The sequence below is a fragment of the Ovis aries genome, chromosome 1, assembly GCF_016772045.2.
Source record: "Ovis aries strain OAR_USU_Benz2616 breed Rambouillet chromosome 1, ARS-UI_Ramb_v3.0, whole genome shotgun sequence".
Classification (NCBI taxonomy): domain Eukaryota; kingdom Metazoa; phylum Chordata; class Mammalia; order Artiodactyla; family Bovidae; genus Ovis; species Ovis aries.
In genome coordinates this window covers 54,762,998-54,784,493 of record NC_056054.1, presented here as the reverse complement: position 1 = coordinate 54,784,493, position 21,496 = coordinate 54,762,998, and positions in this window count along the sequence as shown.

Below are 21,496 nucleotides of genomic sequence, written 5' to 3'. Positions count from 1 at the left end.
CACTTTCATCAAGAGGCTCTTTAGTTCTTCTTTGCTTTCTGCCATAAGGGTAGTGCTATCTGCATATCTGAGGTTATTGATATTTCTCCCAGAAATCTTGATTCCAGCTTGTGATGCATCCAGCCCAGTGCTTCTCATGATGTACTCTGCATAGAAGTGAAATAAGCAGGGTGACAATATACAGCCTTGATGTACTCCTTTTCCTATTTGGAACCAATCTGTTGTTCTAACTGTTTCTTCCTGACCTGCATACAGGTTTCTCAAGAGGCAGGTTAGGTGGTCTGTTATTCCCATCTCTTTCAGAATTTTCCACAGTTTATTGTGATCCACACAGTCAAAGACTTTGGCATAGTCAATAAAGCAGAAATAGATGTTTTTCTGGAACTCTTGCTTTTTCCATGATCCAGAGGATGTTGGCAATTTGATCTCTGGTTCCTCTGCCTTTTCTAAAACCAGCTTGAACATCAGGAAGTTCACAGTTCACGTATTGCTGAAGCCTGGCTTGGAGAATTTTGAGCATTACTTTACTAGCATGTGAGATGAATGCAATTGTGCGGTAGTTTGAGCATTCTTTGGCATTGCCTTTCTTTGGGATTGGGATGAAAACTGACCTTTTCCAGTCCTGTGGCCACTGCTGAATTTTCCAAATTTGCTGGCATATTGAGTGCAGGACTTTCACAGCATCATTTTTCAGGATTTGAAAGAGCTCAACTGGAATTCCATCACCTCCACTAGCTTTGTTCATAGTGATGCTTTCTAAGGCCCACTTGACTTCACATTCCAGGATGTCTGGCTCTAGGTGAGTGATCACACCATCATGATTATCTGGATTGTGAAGATCTCTTTTGTACAGTTCTCTGTGTATTCTTGCCACCTCTACTTAATATCTTCTGCTTCTGTTAGGTCCAGACCATTTCTGTCCTTTCTCGAGCCCATCTTTGCATGAAATGTTCCCTTGGTATCTCTAATTTTCTTGAAGAGATCTCTAGTCTTTCCCATTCTGTTGTTTTCCTCTGTTTCTTTGCATTGATTGCTGAAGAAGGCTTTCTTATCTCTTCTTGCTATTCTTTGGAACTCTGCATTCAGATGCTTGTATCTTTCCTTTTCTCCTTTGCTTTTCGCTTCATCATTCCAAATTGTTATGATGAATAAAATAGTAATTTCATATGAACATATATCCCAAATCTTATCAATGCTTCACTCTAATGTCTAACTGGAAATGAGCATTTATGAAATATCATTCCACACACTTGACAAAGACAATGCTAAATAGCACTGTTCTTTACATTGTGGAAGGTAAACTTTACTCACTCAGAGACCCTTATCTAGTATGTGAGTACCAAAAACGACCTACATACACGTTTCCAAAAGCCATCCCCAGGGAAGCAGTGCCCTCTTCTCCATTCTACTTGCACTGAGAACCATATGTCTATGAGTTAAACTTAACAAAAAATATAATTCTTCCACACACAGTGCATAATTTATCTAATACATGAATTCCTAGAAAGTACCACATAAATATATTCACTTAAATGGAGCACAGTATTTGAAGAAAATTTGTAGCAAATCTTTCTATAATAAAGAACATAAATATTTACTGAGCATTTAATATGTGCCAGGTATTAGGCTAAGTGCTGTATATGCATTATCTCATTGAATGCTCCAAACCTCTCAGTGAAGCATGCAATATGATTAAATCCAGTTTCAGTTCAGTTCAGTCACTCAGTATTGTCCAACTCTTTGTGAACTCATGAATTGCAGCATGCCAGGCCTCCCTATCCACCACCAACTCCCGGAGTTTACTCAAACTCAAATCCATCGAGTCAGTGATGCCATCCAGCCATCTCATCCTCTGTCTTCCCCTTTCCCTCCTGCCCACAATCCCTCCCAGTATCAGAGTCTTTTCCAATGAGTCAGCTCTTTGTATGAGGTGGACAAAGTATTGGAGTTTCAGCTTTAGCATCAGTCCTTCCAAAGAACACCCAGGACTGATCTCCTTTAGAATGGACTGGTTGGATCTCCTTGCAGTCCAAGGGACTCTCAAGAGTCTTCTCCAACACCACACTTCAAAAGCATCAATTCTTCTGTGCTCAGCTTTCTTCACAGTCCAAGTCTCACATCCATATATGACCACAGGAAAACCATAGCCTTGACTAGAAGGAATTTGTTGGCAAAGTAATGTCTCTGCTTTTGAATATGCTATCTAGGTTGGTCATAACTTTTCTTCCAAGGAGTAAGCGTCTTTTAATTTCATGGCTGTAGTCACCATCTGCAATGATTTTGGAGCCCAAAAAAATAGTCTGACAGTTTCCTCTGTTTCCCATCTATTTCCCATGAAGTAATGGGACCAGATGCCATGATCTTCATTTTCCGAATGTTGAGCTTTAAGCCAACTTTTTCACTCTCCTCTTTCACTTTCATCAAGAGGCTTTTAGTTCCTCTTCACTTTCTGCCATAAAGGTGGTGTCATCTGCATATCTGAGGTTATTGATATTTCTCCTGGCAACTTGATTCCAGCTTGTGCTTCTTCCAGCCCAGTGTTCCTCATAACGTACTCTGCATATAAGCTAAATAAGCAGGGTGACAAAATACAGCCTCGATGTACTTCTTTTCCTATTGGAATCAGTCTGTTGTTCCATGTCCAGTTCTAACTGTTTCTTCCTGACCTGCATACAGGTTTCTCAAGAGGCAGGTCAGGTGGTCTGGTATTCCCATCTCTTTCAGAATTTTCCACAGTTTATTGTGATCCACACAGTCAAAGGCTTTGGCATAGTCAATAAAGCAGAAATATATGTGCAAATTTAAGAAACTAGATAACTTGCCCAAAAGCCCAATGAGAAAAGAAAGAAGCCAGACTTTAAACTCAAATCTGTCTGCTATTGAGTACTGGCTCTTAATCATTAGGGTTTTTTACAACTAGTTTCCTTTAATGAAACATATCCACTAATTATTATCTATGCTTCATTTAATAGAAAAATAAATCTTTTAAGATTAAATAGCCTTCTGCTATTTAATAGAGTATGAGCTAAATAAATGTTAATTCCCTTCTTCCCATTTGGGAAAGATTTATTTGAATGCTGCTTTCTGGAAAAGGTAAGTCCTGAACTACTGAAAAAATAGTTTGGTTAATGTAACAGTAGGGGTGAACACAAATATGTGATGGAAATATCATCTTACAATAATTTTCATTAATTCATCTGGAAGACATATTATTACTGAACTACTTTATCATTGCAATCATTTTCTTATAAATGGCTATGGATTTATTGTCATAGTTATTTGAATTTTACTATGTATGTTGAAAGGGGTGGGGTGAGAGCAGGGCACAAGTTTGGGAGAGATCCAATCAACACAGTTGTCTTTCTGGATGGTGTGCAGCCGCTTGCATCTATTTGCTTCCAAAAGAACGACTAAACGTATTTCATCCAGTTGCTTGTTTCTTTGGTGATTTACTGTTTGACTTTCTAGGAGAGGTTTAAATAATAAACACAATTTTAAAAATAGTATCTATTTATATGAAGGGAATGCACAGTAAAGTCATTGTTGCAGATAAAATCTTTAATATATTACCTATTAACGGTGCTTGAGGATTGTCTTGGAAATTTTTTAAGCCATGACCATCTTTCCAAAGTTATCTCAAAAAAAACTTCTGTAATTGCTTCTCTCACCATCAGATGATGACTTCACAAAGAAGTAAAGAACAATTTCCCTGCATTCATTCATTTTACAAGTACTTATCTGAACTCTGCAGGGTCCCAGGCACTGTGTTAGGTGCTGGGGATATAGTGGTGAGTAAAATGAACATACACGCTATCCGTGTTTCCAGAGAATTTGCCAATCTGAACAAGGTCACCTAGGCAAAAAAGCTTCTTTTGACAAATAAACTCAGCCAAGCAATCTAAGAGATAGCTCTATGCTTTCCAAGGGCTCTTTCCCACAAGATTTTTGTAAAGCATTCCCAAGACTATTATCTACCCAAAAGTTGACTAAAACAGAAGAGGAAAGTCTCCCTCTAACTGACCCTGAACTCCAAAGTCAGGCCAAATGGTTGTCAGATGGATGACATGCTGTATAGATGAATCACTTGGTTGACTCAAGACACTGAGTCATTCTTACTGTAACAAGTCATTCTATAATGTCATATTTCTTAGGCTACCCCAGGTCTATAATAATACCAGTACTTTGCCAATTTTAATTGTTTAAGGACACAGCATTGAGTCAAATTCTTCTCAATAAATTAGTCACTTTAGAGCAATTACTTGAAATTTTCCATGGTGTAGATTAAGCCAAAGTTATCCCTTCTCTAACTCTGTTTTCCTTCCTCTTGCTGTTCCCTAAGTAAAAACACATAAACATTCTTCCCAAGGTGTATCCAATTTCCTCTTCTTTTTCCTCACTCTCAACCTCCTCCATGCCTACAGTTTCAACAACCACTCTTCAGAGATGATTCTTGGTTTGATATCACTCATCAACCTTTTCCTCCTGAGAATAGTGTGATTGCTGCAGAAGCAGGCTGAATCAGAAGGTACTTGATCCTGAACTGCTTGCTATCTAGGAGCTTGGATGGGGATGCAACACTGGAACAGTTTAAGCCAAGGTTACGTTCACTGGGCACAGATGGGGGTAGAACAAACCACAGACAGGAATCAGTAACAAATTATGATGAACTAACAAGATTCACGATTCAGTAAGCAGGCAAGATGGGCTAAGGTTGGTCTGCACTGGAAGCAGAAGCTAGGATTATGGGTAAATTATAGTGAGTACAATTGTCCATTTCTCTTTCCCTTCCCTTCCTTTCCTAAGTCTGTTCTAAAGCCATTAGTAGGGGCATAAAAATATAGCAATTTGCTGAAAGTAGGAGGTTGTTGTTGTTCAGTCACCAAGTCAGTCTGACTCTTTTGTGACCCTGTGGACTGTAGACCTCCAGGTTCCTCTGTCTATGGGGTTTCCCAGGCAAGAATACTGGAGTGGGTTGCCATTTCCTTCTCCAGGGGATCTTCCTGACCCAGGGATTGAACCACAGTCTCCTGTGTCTCCTATGTCTCCTGCACTGTAAGCAGATTCTTTACCTGCTGAGCCATCGGGGAAGCTCCACTTTTCTTTGCTGCTTTCAAATTTTCTCTTTGTCTTTGACATTTGAGAATTTGAATGTCTGGGTTTTGTTTTTTGTTTCTTTGCCTGTTTTTTGTTTTTTTAATTCATCTTATTGTAATCCTTTATACTTTCTGGGTCTAGATGTCCATTTCCTTCCCCAGATTTGTGAAGTTTCCAGTCAAGATTTAATTTTTTAAAAAAATAAGCTTTCTGATCCTCTTTCTCTCTCTCTCTCTTCCTTCTCCTTCTGGGACTCCCACAGTGCATATATTAATCCTATTGCTGTTGTTCCATAAGACCCTTAAGCTTTCCCACTTTTTTCTTTTTTGGCTCCTCTGACTGGATAATTTCCGATAACAATCTTCAAGTTTACTGATTCTTTTTTCTGCTTTGTCAAGTATGCCACTGAAGCTCTCTAGTGAATTTTTCAGCTAAGTTATTGTATTCTTTAGGTTCATGACTTCTGTTTGGTACTTTTTTACATCTTCTTTGTTATCTCTTTATTAAAATTCTTACTTTCTCTATGCATTGTTCTCCTGACCTTGGTGAGCATCTTTATGATGGTTATTTTGAATTCTCTGTCAGGTAAACAATACATCTCCATTTCATTAGGATCACCCTCTGGAGATTTATCTTGTTTATTTGAAATATATTTTCCTTCTTCTTCATCTTGCTTGATTCTCTGTATTGGTGTCAGTGCATTAGACAAATCAGCCACCTACCCTCATTTCCACAGATTGACTTCATTCAGGGAAAGACCACCACTAGTCAGCCTGTCCAGAGACTTTAGGGGCCTCTCCAATCATGCTTGTCCAATCCACTTTCTTTGTTTTTTTGCAGCCCCCAAGCATCCAGTATACCACAACAAGTCAGATGGAAGCTGGTCCCTCAGAAAGCTCTCAGAAAACTTGGATCATTGAACACCACATCCAATTTTTTCCCACCTCAAAGAGAAGTTGGGTCTGAAGCTTTTCATCCCCTCATTCTGTACTGAGCCAGGGGAGGGCCTGTAATTACTTCCAAACCTCTATCTCAGTTCATTTCAGTTCAGTTGATCAGTCATGTCCAACTCTGTGACCCCACGGACTGCAGCACGCCAGGCCTCCCTGTCCATCACCAATTCCCAGAGTTTACTCAAAATCATGTCCATTGAGTCAGTGATGCCATCCAACCATCTCATCCTGTCTTCCCCTTCTCCTCCTGCCTTCAATCTTTCCCAGCATCAGGGTCTTTTCAAACCTCTATTTATGTTCTCACTAATCCCTAGTTGGCTAGACTTTCCTTGTTTTTATCTGTACTCTGAGTCATGAAAGTCTGAAAGAAGCCAGTCCTCTGTGTATCTCCTGTAAAAGTTGAGGCATTAGACAGATGAACCCACTCTTTCCCTCCCTAAGAAGATGCTGGGGGATAGGGATGCTCCTCCATTCTCTGCTTCAGCTAAAGGAAGAGCTATGGTGACTATTAACCCTAGTCACCATCTTTATTTTTCTATAGGGAATTAGATTGTGCTGGTCCCATCAGCACTCTCAGACTGGAAAAATAGAAGTCAGTCTCCTGGGGAGACCTCACAAAACACTTGGAGTATTGCACATTTGGACCAATTCTTTCCCTCCCTTAAGAGAAGCTGAAAGCTGAGATGGGGCATTTCCTCCCAGTTGTATGACACTGTGCTAAGGACTGAGATTCCAGCAGGAAGATATCTTAAATTTCCTGCTGGCTACTTTGAATCTAGTTTTATGTTTTCCTGAAGTCAATTAGCTTCTGGATTTCTCACAAAAGGAATTTATCCATGAATTATTGCTGAATTTGTCCATAAATTTTTTCCTTTCCATAAGAGAAAGGAAAGTCCATGGCTCCCTCTTCCACAATCTTTCTAATGTCCCTGAATTCATTTTTAATGATAAGGAGGAGACGATTCTACATCTATTAGTCATAGAATCTTTAGTCTTGGTCATAGTATCTCAGATTGGTAGATTTTAAATACTATCCCACTCAACTATGCATTCTGCACTTGAGTTCCAGTGGCAGCTGAGAAGCTACTGAGAATTACCAGCATTATGTGAAAGACAAAAATAAGACAGAGTTGAGCACCGAAGAATTGATGCTTTTGAAGTGTGGTGTTGGAGAAGACTCTTGAGAGTCCCTTGGACTGCAAGGAGATCCAACCAGTCCATTCTGAAGGAGATCAGCCCTGAGATTTCTTTGGAGGGAATGATGCTAAAGCTGAAACTCCATTACTTTGGCCACCTCATGCGAAGAGTTGACTCATTGGAAAAGACTCTGATGCTTGGAGGGATGGGGGCAGGAGGAGAAGGGGACGACAGAGGATGAGATGGCTGAATGGCATCACCGACTCGATGGATGTGAGTTTGAGTGAACTCCGGGAGTTGGTGATAGACAGGGAGGCCTGGCGTGCTACGATTCATGGGGCCACAAAGAGTTGGACACGACTGAGCGACTGAACTGAACTGTGGTCAGGATAGGGTTAGAGTTAGGTATTAACTAACAAGATAATCAGGATCTCAGTACTGATATTTTCAGGAAATGGAATATTTGAGCATAATTTTACACTAGAAAAAGTATAGCATTGGGGAGAAATTGGCTGAAGAAAGATGAAAAAAGGGAACAATTTCTTTCCTAGGCAATAACAACAACAAAAGAAAAACTGGCTGTGCTACCTTGTGCACTTACTTTGTGCCACATACTATGCACTACAAGCGCGTTCCCTCATTACGTCTTATATCAAGCCCATGTGGTAGATATTGGTATTACTCCCAATATACAGAGAAGGACACCTAAGCACAGAGTAAGCACTCTCCCTAAAGTGACACACCTAATAAATAGACTGAAGAACTAAGATGTTCAGTCTGACTCCAGATCCCTTGCTTTTGACCACTTCCATGCTTTCCCTAAGAAAGAAAGGTGATAAAAAATGATTTGATTTCAGCCATCAATATAAGAATACTGAGACAATGCTTACGTGATGGCCCTGATGTTCTGAATAAAGGTAGAAGAAACATCTGCTCACAGAGGAACAAGGATGAGGCAGTGGACTGAAAAAAAAAAAAAAAAAAGAGCAGACACTTAAAAAATTCATATACGACTAGAAGAGGAACCCTGCTACGGATTAATGAAAGAATTTCTGAGCATCATCAGACACCCCACTGAGTTTGGAACACTTGCAGTGGTAATAGCACCATCAATGTGGTTATGCAACTTTCTTCAGCATTTCTCAGAAACCCAGAGGCAGAACCAAGAAAGCAGATCACTGATCCATAGCAGAGGGCCTGACAAAGGGTTGAGAGGGGCAATAAAGGTCTTAAGGGAATTAAGGCTCACTGTGAGAATAGTTGGAATAATTCATTAGTGGGTCCAGGCCAGATTGGAAGGGAAGCAAATCTAATGAATATCCTTGAGTCAAAGAGTAAGAGTGAGAGTCACTTTCTTTTCAGTATATAAGGAACTTTTACATTTACCTTAAATATTTTATTCTGAATCTGAAATTATATAAAGAAACTGCATCCTAGTTGAAAGGTACCTTACATTTCATTCTTTAGTTGAAATATCCTTTAATTACTAAGTACACTAGATCAAGAATCAAGAGACATGAAACTAGACCAGTTCTATACTAATGAACTACATCAACTACATAATCAATTAAGTCAGTCACCTCGTGTCTCAGTTTTAACTGAAAAAGAAAGAAAATTAGATTTAATGATCTAATATCCTGTTTCATTTCCTCTTTTCATTTCATGATGAAAATAAATTGCAGAATTTTCCACGTTAGTTCTCTAACCTTACCATAATTAGAAACTGACTTTCCCAAATACATGTTAAGATAAAACATTTTTAAACCAAACGTTTGCACATCTTTCAACACCAACTGCATAGTTTCAACAACCACACAGTGAAATGATATACAAAATGCAGTAGCAACCATTAACTTCTCAACACCTCCATCTGCTGGGTCTCAAAAGTCTTAAAATGATAATCCATACAGCAACATAGAAAGACAATTTCTAGTTTTAAAGCCAATTAAACTAGGTTTCAATCAGTCTGCAATTATTACTTTCCAATTATTTATTTTTGCTTTCTTTCAGTTTCCTCTTCCTCTTTCCATCTTTCCTTTATATCTTATAGTTCTTATCCAGAGCTATAGGCATTTACTAAATGTTTTTATTTTTCTTCTCGTTTTATTGAGATTTAATATACAGCACTGTATAAGATTAAGGTGTACATAAACTCATATACATCAGAAAATGATTACCACAATAAGGTTAGTGAGCATCCATCATCTCACATAAATAAAAAAGAAAAAAAGAAAAATATATATTTCCTTGTGATTAGAACTCTTAGGACTTGCTCTCAAAATTTCTCATATAAGATATGTCAATATTAATTACAATAATCATGTTGTACATTATATCCCTAGAAATTTTGTATCTTACAACTGGAAGTTTGTAATTTTTAATTGCCTTCATCCAATTCCTCCCCCCACCACCACCTGCTGCTTCTTCCATCTCTGGTAACCACAAGTCCGATCTCTTTTTCTATGAGTTTGTTTCTTTGTTTTTGAAGTGTAACTGTCTTACACCACTATTTTAACTACCAGTGTACAACATAGTGATCCTATATTTCTATACATTACAAAATGTACAGATATTTTTTAATTCAGAATTATTTTAAGCTTGGAGTCAACTGATTTCTTAAAATGAATGCTAAGTCTAGAGCTTCCTGGTCTGTGCTGGATACAGAGAGGGAGAAATACATTCCTGGGAATACATTTAAGGGCCCTTCAGCACAAAATACCATAAAATAAATATTAGTTCTCTCTCCAGTCCTTCATGCAGGGTATAATAGAACGCTATCTCTGTAAGTGTGGAGATTTACACATGAGACTGATTTATCTCTTAAAGAATGTGCTGGGAACATGACCCAGCAAAGCTTCCACATAGGCAGTGCTGCCTCTAGTGGACGGTCAAGGGAAGTACTTTCTAATTACAAACTGGATTAAAATGTTGGGAAGCAAAATAGATTTTACAATTAGGAAAACAACTGTGAGGAAATGCTTATAATTTTATTCATTTAGTCAACAAGTGTTATGTAGGTTTCTGCTCTATGTAAGAGACTGGGTTTAGCATTGAGGATGTAAGTCATAGTTCTGCTCTCAAAAAAGATCTCAAGAAAATCATTGTAGCATTCTCATGGACCTAAGCATGTTTCTGATTGCTATTTCAGGAGTCCCAACTTGAGAACTCAAATTATGTTGACTTTAGGATTCAACTGTGTATAAGAAATTAGGTGGATCCAGCAGAATTTTCTTTACACAGGAGGTGCAGAAGCCTTCTAGAGAAAAACTCATCCTCATCCCAAGTTAACATCAAAACTGTACAGGGATTTTTTTTTCCAGTTTTATTGAGAAATAACTAACACACATCAGTGTACAAGTTTAAAATGTACACCATAATGGTGTGACTTACATATATCATGAATTGGTTACCACAGTAAGTTTTGTTAACACCCTTCATCTCATATAGATACAATGGAAAGAAAAGAAAAAATACTTTCCTTGTGATGAGAAGTCTTAACAATTTTCATGTTGTCATACAACCATGTTAACTACAGTCATTATGTTTATATTTCAAGTACTTATATATCTTATAACTATAAGTTTGTAATTTTTGGCCATCTTCCCCCAATTCTCACCATCCCACCCCGCTACTTCTGATAACCACAAATCAAATCTCTTTTCCTATCAGTGTAGTTTGGGGGGGCGGGGTTGCTACTTTTTTTTTCTTTTTGCTTGTTTAGATTCCACATGAAAGTAAAATCATATAGTATTTGTCTTTCTCTATCTGACTTCTCTTACCTATAATACTGCTCTCAAGCTCTATGGTCCAGGGATACCGATTCAGGGATGGGGAAGTATGGCTTTGAATTTATAACTGAGCTTATCATCAGGCTCAGACCACACATATTAAAACCTGGGTTTCTGGGGAGGGGAAGGGAGACTGTGAGAAAAGAGCAATTAATACGTAAAAAGCTATTTCACTGAATTCTTATTGGGATATATTGAGACAAAAGTGACATTGAGTTCATTTTGAGGGAAAAAAATAGCCTTTTGATATCCTTCCACAAATATACACATTTTTAACCCAATTTCCACTGAATAGTATGTGTTCCATAAACACATGTAAATGGATAAATATCAAGTTCTTTCTTTTATGTTTTGTCAACTCTGGGAAATAGGAGTAAAACAGACCTCGACCTTTAAAAGACTAATTGTAGTTATCACTGCAGAAAAAAATGTATATACAAGGGGCAGTCCTAAGAAGGCGGAGGAATAGCACGGGGAGACCACTTTCTCCCCCACAAATTCATCAAAAGAACATTTAAATGCTGCGTAAATTCCACAAAACAACTTCTGAATGCCGGCAGAGGACATCAGGCACCCAGAAAAGCAGCCCATTGAAAGGAGGTAGAAAAAAATATAAAAGATAAAAAAAGAAACAAAAGAGGTAGGGATGGAGTTCCATCCCTGAAAGGGAGTCTTAAAAAGAGAGAAGTTTCCAAACACCAGGAAACGTTCTCACTGCTGAGTCTGTGGCGAGCCTTGGAAGCACAGAGGGCAACATAACAGGGAGGGAAAATAAATAAATAATTAAAACCTACAGACTATGAGCCCAGCGGTAACTCCCCCAGCGGAGAAGCAGCGCAGACGCCTGCACCCACCACTAGCAAGCAGTGGGCAGGGAGGGCACATGCACTGGGAGCGGGGGCAGGCCCAGTGTGGCTGAGGCACTGCGAGCACACGCCAGTGTTATTTCTTTGCAGCGTCCTCCCTCCCCACAGCACGACTGAGCAAGTGAGCCTAAAAAAAGTATCCACCACCTCCTTTGTGTCAGGGTGGAAATCAGACACTGTGGAGACCAGCAAAAAGAAGAAGCTAAAACAGAGGGAACCGCCTTGGAAGTGACAGGTGCAATAGATTAAAACCCTGTTGTTAGTACTGACTACATAGGAAGGGGCCTATAGATCTTGAGAAATATAAGCCGGACCAAGGAAATATCCGAAAATGAACTGACCCCACAATACCCACAACACCAGAGAAAGTCCTAGATATATTTTTACTATTTTTATGATCATTCTTTTTTTAATTTTTTTTTAATTTTTAAGTCCTCTATTACTCCTTTAATTTTCACTTTTATAACCTACTATTACTTTGCAAAAAAAAAACTATTTTTAAAGCTGACTTCATATATATATATATATATTTTTTATAACTTTTGTGACTTTTTTTTTCTTTCTTTCTTTCTTTTCTTCTTTTCTTTAATATTGTATTTTTGAAATTCCAAACTCTATTCTAGATTTTTAATCTTTGCTTTTTGGTATTTGTTATCAATTTTGTACCTTTAAGAACCCAATCTTCAGTACCCATTTTTACTTTGGACTGAGATTACTGGCTTGACTGCTCTCTCCTGCTTTGGACTCTCCTTTTTATCCACCAGGTCCCCTCTGTCTCCTCCCTACCCCCTCTCTTCTCTACCCAACTCTGTGAATCTCTGTGTGTTCCAGATGGTGGAGAACACTTAGGGAACTGATTACTAGCTGGATCTGTCTCTCTCCTTTTCATTTCCCCCTTTTATCCTCATGGCCACCTCTGTCTCCTTCCTCCCTCTTCTCTTCTCTGTATAACTCCGTGAACATCTCTGAGTGGTCCAGTTGTGAAGTGTACATAAGGAAGTGATTACTGGCTAGCTTGCTCTCTCCTCTATTGATTCCATCTCATCTCATTAAGGTCACCTCTAACTCCCTCCCCCCTCTTCTCTTCTCCATGTAAACTCTGTGAACCTCTCTGGGTGTCCCTCACTGTGGAGAAACTTTTCATCTTTAACCTAGCTGTTTTATCAGTGGTGCTGTATAGAAGGAGAAGTCTTGAGACTACTGTAAAAATAAGACTGAAAACCAGAAGCAGGAGCCTTAAGTCCAAATCCTGAGAACACCAGAGAACTCCTGACTCCCGGGAAGATTAATTGACAGGAGCTCATCAAATGCCTCCATACCTACACTGAAACCAAGCACCACCCAAGGGCCAACAAGTTCCAGAGCAAGACATACAATGCAAATTCTCCAGCAACACAGGAACACAGCCCTGAGTTCCAATATACAGGCTGCCCAAAGTTACTCCAAAACCATTGACATCTCATAACTCATTACTGGACACTTCATTGCATTCCAGAGAGAAGAAATCCAGCTCCAGCCACCAGAACACCGATGCAAGCTTCTCTAACCAAGAAACCTTGACAGGCCACCTGTACAACCCCACAAACAGCAAGGAAACTCCACAATAAAGAGAACTCCACAAACTACCAGAATACAGAAAGGCCACTCCAAACTCAGCAATATAAACACAACGAAGAGACAGAGGAATAACCAGAAGGTAAAAAAACAGGATAAATGTTCACCAAACCAAACAAAAGAGGAAGAGATAGGGAATCTACCTGATAAAGAATTCCAAATAATGATAGTGAAAATGAGCCAAAATCTTGAAATCAAAATGGAATCACAGATAATAGCCTGGAGACAAGGATTGAGAAGATGCAAGAAAGGTTTAACAAGGACCTAGAAGAAATAAAAAAGAGTCAATATATAATGAATAATGCAATAAATGAGGTCAAAAACACTCTGGAGGCAACAAATAGTAGAATAACAAAGGCAGAAGATAGGATTAGTGAAGTAGAATGGTGGAAATAAATGAATCAGAGAGGAAAAAAGAAAAATGAACTAAAAGAAATGAGGACAATCTTAGAGACCTCCAGGACAGTGTTAAATGCCCCAACATTCGAATTATAGGAGTCCCAGAAGAAGAAGACAAAAAGAAAGACCATGGGAAAATACTTGAGGAGATAATAGTTGAAAACTTCTCTAAAATGCGGAAGGAAATAATCACCCAAGTCCAAGAAACCCAGAGAGTCCCAAACAGGATAAACCCAAGGCAAAACACCCCAAGACACATATTAATCAAATAACAAAGACAAACACAAAGAACAAATATTAACAGCAGCAAGGGAAAAACAACAAATAACACACAAGGGGATTCCCATAAGGGTAACAGCTGATCTTTCAATAGAAACTCTTCAGGCCAGGAGGGAATGGCAAGACATACTTAAAGTGATGAAAGAAAGTAACCTACAGCCCAGATTACTGTACCCAGCAAGGATCTCATTCAAATATGAAGGAGAAATCAAAAGCTTTAGAGACAAGCAAAAGCTGAGAGAATTCAGCACCACCAAACCAGCTCTCCAACAAATGCTAAAGGATATTCTCTAGACAGAGAACACAAAAAAGGGTGTATAAACTCGAACCCAAAACAATAAAGTAAATGGCAACGGGATCATACTTATCAATAATTACCTTAAATGTAAATGGGTTGAATGCCCCAACCAAAAGACAAAGACTGGCTGAATGGATACAAAAATATGACCCCTATATATGTTGTCTACAAGAGACCCACCTCAAAACAGGGGACACATACAGACTGAAAGTGAAGTGCTGGAAAAGATATTCCATGCAAATAGAGACCAAAAGCAATCAGGAGTAGCAATACTCATATCAGATAAAATAGACTTTAAAACAAAGGCTGTGAAAAGAGACAAAGTAGGACACTACATAATGTAGATCCACTACAAGGATCAATCCAAGAAGAAGATATAACAATTATCAATATATAGGCACCCAACATAGAAGCACCACAATATGTAAGACAAATGCTAACAAGTATGAAAGGGGAAATTAACAATAACACAATAATAGTGGGAGACTTTAATACCCCACTCACACCTATGGATAAATCAACTAAATAGAAAATTAACAAGAAAACACAAACTTTAAATGATACAATAGATCAGTTAGACCTAATTGATATCTATAGGACATTTCACCCCAAAACAATGAATTTTACCTTTTTCTTAAGTGCACATGGAAACTTCTCCAGGATAGATCACATCCTGGGCCATAAATCTAGCCTTGGTAAATTTAAAAAAACTGAAATCATTGCAAGCATCTTTTCTGACCACAATGCAGTAATATTAGATCTCAATTAGAGGAGAAAAACTATTAAAAATGGCAACATATGGAGGCTGAACAACATGCTGCTGAATAACCAACAAATCACAGAAGAAATCAAAAAGAAATCAAAATATGGATATAAATGAATGAAAATGAAAACACAACAACCCAAAACCTGTGGGACACTGTAAAAGCAGTGCTAAGGGGAAAGTTCATAGCAATACAGGCATACCTCAAAAACAAGAAAAAAGTCAAATAAATAACCTAACTCTACACCTAAAGCAACTAGAAAAGGAAGAAATGAAGAATCCCAGGGTTAGTATAGGGAAGAAATCTTAAAAATTAGGGCAGAAATAAATGCAAAAGAAACAAAAGAAACCATAGCAAAAATCAACAAAACCAAAAGCTCGTCTTTTGAAAGGATAAATAAAATTGACAAACCATTAGTCAGACTCATCAATAAACAAAGGGAGAAAAATCAAATCGATAAAATTAGAAATGAAAATGGAGAGATCACAACAGACAACACAGAAATACAAAGGATCATAACAGACTACTATCAGCAATTATATGCCAATAAAATGGACAACTTGAAAGAAATAGACAAATTCTTAGTAAAGTACAGCTTTCCAAAACTGAACGAGGAAGAAATAGAAAATCTTAACAGACCCATCACAAGCATGGAAATTGAAACTGTAATCAGAAATCTTCCAGCAAACCAAAGCCCAGGTCCAGACGGCTTCACAGCTGAATTCTACCAAAAATTTCGAGAAGAGCTAACACCTATCCTACTCAAACTCTTCCAGAAAATTGCAGAGGAAGGTAAACTTCCAAATTCATTCTATGAGGCCATCATCACCCTAATACCAAGACCTGACAAAGATGCCACAAAAAAAGAAAACTACAGGCCAATATCACCGATGAATACAGATGCAAAAATCCACAACAAAATTCTAGCAATCAGAATCCAACAAGACATTAAAAAGATCATACACCATGACCAAGTGGGCTTTATCCCAGGGATGCAAGGATTCTTCAATATCCGCAAATCAATCAATGTAATTCACCACATTAACAAATTAATAAATAAAAGCCATATGATTATCTCAATAGATGCAGAGAAAGCCTTTGATAAAATTCAACATCCTTTTATGATAAAAACTCTCCAGAAAGCAATAATAGAAAGAACATACCTCAACATCATAAAAGCTATATATGACAAACCCACAGCAAACATTATCCTCAATGGTGAAAAATTGAAAGCATTTCCCCTAAAGTCAGGAACAAGACAAGAGTGCCCACTTTCACCACTACTATTAAACATACTTTTGGAAGTTTTGGTCACAGCAATCAGAGCAGAAAAAGATATAAAAGGAATCCAAATTGGAAAAGAAGTAAAACTCTCACTGTTTGCAGATGACATGATCCTCTACATAGAAAACCCTAAAGACTCTACCAGAAAATTACTAGAGCTAATCAGTGAATATAGTAAAGTTGCAAGATATAAAATCAACACACAGAAATCCCTTGCATTCCTATACACCAATAATGAGAAAATAGAAAGAGAAATTAAGGAAACAATTCCATTCACCATTGCAATGAAAAGAATAAAATACTTAGGACTATATCTACCTAAAGAAACTAAAGACCTATATATAGAAAACTATAAAACGCTGATGAAAGAAATCAAAGAAGACACTAAAAATGGAGAAATATACCATGTTCATGGATCGGAAGAATCAATATAGTGAAAATGAGTATACTACCCAAAGCAATCTATAGATTTAATGCAATCCCTATCAAGCTACCAAAGGTATTTTTCACAGAGCTAGAACAAATAATTTCACAATTTGTATGGAAATACAAAAAACCTCGAATAGCCAAAGCAATCTTGAGAAAGAAGAATGGAACTGGAGGAATCAACCTGCCTGACTTCAGATCTACTACAAAGTCACAGTCATCAAGACAGTATGGTACTGGCACAAAGACAGAAATATAGATCAATGGAACAAAATAGAAAGCCCAGAGATAAATCCACACACCTATGGACACCTTATCTTTGACAAAGGAGACAAGAATATACAGTGGTTAAAGATAATCTCTTTAAAAAGTGGTGCTGGGAAAACAGGTCAACCACTTGTAAAAGGATGAAACTAGAACACTTTCTAACACCATACACAAAAATAAACTCAAAATGGATTAAAGATCTAAATGTAAGACCAGAAACTATAAAACTCCTAGAGGAGAACATAGGCAAAACACTCTCCGACATAAATCACAGCAGGATCCTCTATGACCCACCTCCCAGAATATTGGAAATAAAAGCAAAAATAAACAAATAGGACTTAATTAAACTTAAAAGCTTCTGCACAACAAAGGAAACTATAAACAAGGTGAAAAGAGAGCCTTCAGAATGGGAGAAAATAATAGCAAATGAAGCAACTGACAACTAATCTCAAAAATATGCAAGCAACTCCTGCAGCTCAATTCCAGAAAAATAAATGACCCAATCAAAAAGTGGCCAAAGAACTAAATAGACATTTCTCCAAAGGAGACATACAGATGGCTAACAAACGCATCAAAAGATGCTCAACATCACTCATTATCAGAGAAATCCAAATCAAAACCACAATGAGGTACCATTTCACACCAGTCAGAACAGCTGTGATCCAAAAGTCTATAAGCAATAAATGCTGAAGAGGGTGTGGAGAAAAGGGAACCCTCTTACACTGTTGGTGGGAATGCAAACTAGCACATCCACTATGGAGAACAGTGTGGAGATTCCTTAAAAAATTGCAAATAGAACTGCCTTATGACCCAGCAATCCTACTGCTAGGCATACACACCAAGGAAACCAGAAGTGAAAGAGACACGTGTACCCCAATGTTCATCGCAGCACTGTTTATAATAGCCAGGATATGGAAGCAACCTAGATGTCCATCAGCAGATGAATGGATAAGAAAAGTGTGGTACTTATACACAATGGAGTATTGCTCAACCTTTAAAAAGAATACATTTGAATCAGTTCTAATGAGGTGGATGAAACTGGAGCCTATTATACAGAGTGAAGTAAGCCAGAAAGAAAAACACCAATACAGTATACTAATGCATATATATGGAATTTAGAAAGATGGTAACGATAACCCTGTATGCAAAACAGCAAAAGAGACACAGATGTATAGACAGTCTTTTGGACTCTGAGGGAGAGGGAGAGGGTGGGATGATATGGGAGAATGGCATTGAAACATGTATAATATATATGAAACGAATCGCCAGTCCAGGTTTGAAGCATGATACTGGATGCTTGGGGCTGGTGCACTGGGACAACCCAGAGGGATGGTACGGGGAGGGATAGGGAGGGGAGTTCAGGATGGGGAACACGTGTATACTTGTGGCAGATTCATGTTGATGTATGGCAAAACCAATACAATATTGTAAAGTAATTAACCTCTAGTTAAAATAAATAAATTTATCTTAAAAAAAGAAAAAAATGTATATGCAAATAGTTACAGAATCACAAAGCCAGGAGAAACTCATGTATCTGGTGGGCTCCAACCAAAATCACTGCAGATGGTGACTGCAGCCATGAAATTAAAAGAGGCTTACTCCTTGGAAGAAAAGTTATGACCAACCTAGATAGCATATTAAAAAGCAGACCTTTGCCAACAAAGGTCCGTCTAGTCAAGGCTATGGTTTTTCCTGTGGTCATGTATGGATGTGAGAGTTGGACTTTGAAGAAAGCTGAGCGCCAAAGAATTGATGCTTTTGAACTGTGGTGTTGGAGAAGACTCTTGAGAGTCCCTTGACTGCAAGAAGATCCAACCAGTCCATTCTGAAGGAAATTAGCCCTAGGATTTCTTTGGAAGGACTAATGCTAAAGCTGACACTCCAGTACTTTGGCCACCTCATGTGAAGAGTTGACTCATTGGAAAAGATCCTGATGCTGGGAGTGATTGGGGGCAGGAGGAAAAGGAGACGACAGAGGATGAGATGGTTGGATGGCATCACTGACTTGATGGATGTGAATCTGAGTAGACTCCAGGAGTTGGTGATGGACAGGGAGGCCTGGCATGCTGTGATTGATGGGGTAGCAAAGAATCAGACACAATTGAGCGACTGAGCTGAACTGAACTGAACTGAAGAGCTAGAGTGGGCTTCAAGAGACGAATTAAGAGCTGAGTGGTAAAGGGTAAAGAAAAGATCAGAAGGGCAGATAAGATAGCCAGGCAAGGAAAGAACACAAACAAGAGACCTGAAAAGTTTGATGAATAAGAAGCAATAATAGCTTCCTAATGAATTCAGAGTATTAAGATAACCTTCTTTGATTGTGAAAAAGAATAGAAAAAATACTGGTAATGATAATTCACTTTCTTATTTTTCCCCTCACTGTCCTGATATATTTCATGTCATTCCATTACTGATCATGTAAAGATTCTGAATTTCTATTTTATAAAGCTTACTAAGAACCATACAGCCCTCCATAAATATTAATTATATACATTGAACTGAGTTCATATATATATTTTCCTTACAAAAAGATTTTTTCCAAGGAGGCACTTTCATCCCTTGGGAAACTGAATCCCTATATGGCTCACCCTGAAATTTCTCTGAGTTCAGTCGCTCAGTTGTGTCCGACTCTTTGAGACCCCATGAATCACAGCACACCAGGCCTCCCTGTCCATCACCAACTCCCAGAGTCTACTCAAACTCACGTCCATCGAGTCAGTGATGCCATCCAGCCCTCTCATCCTCTGTCATCCCTTTCTCCTCCTGCTCCCAATCCCTCCAAGCATCAGGGTCTTTTCCAATGAGTCAACTCTTTGCATTAGGTGGCCAAAGTACTGGAGTTTCAGCATCAGTCCTTCCAATGAACACCCAGGACCAATCTCCTTTAGGACCAACTGGTTGGATCTCCTTGCAGTCTAAGGGACTCTCAAGAGTCTTCTCCAACATCACAATTCAAAAGCATCAATTATTTGGCTCTCAGCTTTCTTTCAGTCCAGCAATATGTGAACCGTGAACTTCCAAATGTTCAAGCTGGTGTTAGAAAAGGCAGAGGAACCAGAGATCAAATTGCCAACATCCACTGGATCATGGAAAAAAGCAAGAGAGTTCCAGAAAAACATCTATTTCTGCTATTGACTATGCCAAAGACTTTGACTGTGTGAATCACAATTTCCTCAGTTACCCCTGTACAAACGGGTACATCAGGGCCACCTGTTTCCTCCTGCAATAGACTCCTGCTACTGCTAAGTCACTTCAGTCGTGTCCAACTCTGTGTGACCCCACAGATGGCAGCCCACCAGGCTCCCCCGTCTCTGGGATTCTCCAGGCAAGAACACTGGAGTGGGTTGCCATTTCCTTCTTCAATGCATGAAAGTGAAAAGTGAAAGGGAAGTCGCTCAGTCATATCTGACTCTTGGCGACCCCATGGACTGCAGCCTACCAGGCTCCTTCGTTCATAGGATTTTCCAGGCAAGAGTACTGGAGTGGGGTGCCATTGCCTTCTCCGGTAATAGAGTCCTAGCAATGTTATCTTATCAGTACACCAAACTCAAACACGGACGAGAATTGAAGGAAAAAGAAGAGAAAGACAGGGAAGAAGAGGAGAATGGGGAGAGAAAGATGGAGGGAAGTAGAGGAGGAAGAAGGGAGAAAAGGAGATAGAAAGAGAGGTAAGATGAGAAAGAGATAAAAGCTGAAAGATATGGGGAGAGTAAGAAGAGAAGGAGGGAGAGAAGAGACAACAAGTGAAATGAAAGAAAGAGAATGGAAAGTAAAAGAGACATTGAGAAAAGAAGGAAATAAGAAAGAGGTAAGAGTATAGGAGAAAGAGAAAGGAAAAAAGAAGAGGAAAAGAGCAGAGAGAAAATCAGAAGAGAGTGAAGAGCTGACCTGATGTGGACTTCCCTGGTGGTCCAGTGGGCAAGACTCCAAGTTCTCATTGGAGGGGGACTGGATCCCACATGCCTCAACTAAGACCTAGTGCAGCCAAAATAAATCATAAATAAATAAATAATCTAAAAATTAAAAAAAAGAATTGACTTTATGAGGACTAGTGGATCTACATTCAGGATAAATGCATGTGTCCACATATAAGATTTATGAAATAATTTTAGTTTAATAGAATCTAGAATGAGTTTGAGATTTATTTGCTAAAAAATTTAAATGGTTGTCTAGTTTTACACACTTGCTTTTGGACATTGCCTTTCAGTAAACTTCGAATTTCAAAATGCAATCTTAATGCTAATAATGTATTTGATTCTTTGGTAGTATATATTCTCCTTTTCACTGGCCTGCATTTTCTATGTGTGCCCTTCTTTAAGAGAAGTAT